Here is a 2,052-nt window from a genome sequence, read left to right as displayed (position 1 = left end):
TTTTTTTAGACTGGAACTGTGATCTCAGTCTTAACCATCTGCAAACCTGGCAATTAGCTCAATCAGCTTTTTAGTAGTTGAGATGGGGGCTTGAAAACTTTTGCCCATGCTGGCCTTGAACCACAATCCTCTCCATCTCTTGAAAAGCTAGGATAGAATCTTGCTAAGTGTGCTGGTTCTGGGGCTTCTTCTCTTGTCCTATTGTTTTCCATTCAAGGCTGATGCTCTACCACCTGAACTATACCTCCACTTCTGGCTTTTTGCTTGGAGTCTCTTAGATTTGTCTGCCCAGGTTGGCTTTGAACCTTGGTCTTCAGATCATAGCCTTCTGAGTAGCTAGGGTTACAGGTATTGAGCTGCTGGAAACCAGCTTGGTCTTGAATTCTTGTTCCTCTTACTTTGCTGATCCTCCTGGGATTACAAGCCTGGTCCACCATACCTGGTCCCACCCCTGAATTTCTAATACTAGGTGCTAATCACATACAAATCTAAGTGGCTTTGAGGAACTTCAGCTCTAATAAAACAACGTGGGAAGCTGACAAATGACACAGCCTCTGAAAGATCAAATTCAATACCTCAGCGCTCAGCTCCTTGCTGGTGCTAGGAAAACAGTACTGAATGAGTTTGTGCTCCCTGTTCTGCATGTGCTAATGTGCAGTGGCTTCAGCTAAGCCAGTGCCCCTTACTGAAAGCTCTGCTCCCCAGGTCTCTCCCTGGAGCATGGAGAATCTCATGTTCCTCTTACCTTTGACCCAATCTCATTGGCAATGATATGCATGAACTCAGAATCGCCCTCCTTCCTACAACCAAGGACACAGATCTGAGATCCAGAGTGGAGTGGTAGCTGTGACAGGGCAGGAGGCCTGGCTCCTGATTGGGAGACAGGAAGATGAGTGGCAGGCCTCACTACTTTCTACTTGGGCTAAGTCCCACACCCCTTAGCAAAGAGATGCTGATGATGGAAGAGCAGCAAGACACCCTTCTCTACCTCAGCAGTTTATAAACAAGGGATTTCCATCTCCCTTCAGTGGGACTCATCAGGAGAAGAGAATGTGTATTGGATGGTGAAAGAGGCAAGGGAGGGGCTGGGAAGGTGGCTTAGTGGTAGAGTGCCTGCCTTGCATGCCTGAGGCCCTGGGTTCAATTCCTCAGCACCACATAAACAGAAAAAGCTGGAAGTGGCGCTGTAACTCAAGTGGTAGAGCACTGGACAGTGCCCAGGCCCACAGTTCAAGTCCTACAACCGACCAAAAAAAAAAAAAAAAGGAGGTAAGGGAAGATGCTAATGAAAGTCACAACGTTACTTGTTATATCTTGTGAAGATGGTACTATCAAAGCCAGGGAATCTGGTGGGTAACACATTTCTTAGGGTCTCTTCAGCCTGGAACACCATATGTTCTAGCAACCCACCTCCTACAAGGCTCGGCAGAGAGTGGAGAGGCTAGAATCCAAGCCCCACGCAGTTTCCTTGCCCAGCTCTAAAGTAGCTAGCTTCTCACCTGTGAAGTGTGACCACATCTCTGCAATCCAGGCTACTCCGGAGGCTGTGGGCAACGTGCACAGTCAGGTCTCTGAGCAGATTCAGCTTATTCTAAAATGGAAGTGAAATCTGAGTAAAAAGGTGGAAAGGATAAGAGAGAGCCCCACTTCTCACCACTTCATTCTCCCCTTACCTCTTCAAACAAACCCATACTTTTGATCCAAAGTGAGGGTAGAGTCTGGAGAACCTACTGTAGGGCCCAGGCTTTCTCCCCTGTCTTCAGAATGAATCACCTTTTGCAGGAGCTTGGTGGAGTTCTAGAGCTTTTTCACTGCATCTGCATGATCCTCTGTTCCACACCTGTGAGACAAAAGTCAAAGGAGACCCATTGCGCAATGCTTCCAGTGCCCACATGATTCAATCGTCCATCATTAGCACCACTAGATGGGGAGCAAGCCTTGAATACATGGCCCTTCTAGGGGGACATTTCATCTCAAAACCATACAGTTAGTGGAAAGTGATTACAGGGCTGGTAAATGACAAAGGTGGTTTGTTTTGTTTTGTTTTTCCTG

At 47.3% G+C, this 2,052-nt stretch overlaps 1 long non-coding RNA gene across 1 annotated transcript; it reads right to left on the bottom strand.

Annotated features, from left to right (window-relative positions):
- Nucleotides 1–780: 780 nt before the first annotated feature.
- On the bottom strand, nt 781–1,818 carry LOC122103580. Its single transcript, XR_006146785.1, has 3 exons — nt 1,774–1,818; nt 1,500–1,591; nt 781–800 (listed from the first exon to the last, which is right to left on the bottom strand). It is a non-coding gene; the product is annotated as an uncharacterized LOC122103580 (long non-coding RNA).
- Between the last annotated feature and the right edge of the window lie 234 nt (nt 1,819–2,052).

The sequence above is a fragment of the Dipodomys spectabilis genome, unplaced genomic scaffold, assembly GCF_019054845.1.
Source record: "Dipodomys spectabilis isolate Male_0828 unplaced genomic scaffold, ASM1905484v1 ptg000018l, whole genome shotgun sequence".
In the NCBI taxonomy this organism is placed as follows: Eukaryota; Metazoa; Chordata; class Mammalia; order Rodentia; family Heteromyidae; genus Dipodomys; species Dipodomys spectabilis.
Note: the sequence above shows the minus strand (reverse complement) of the source record. Positions and strands in the feature narration are given on the sequence as shown.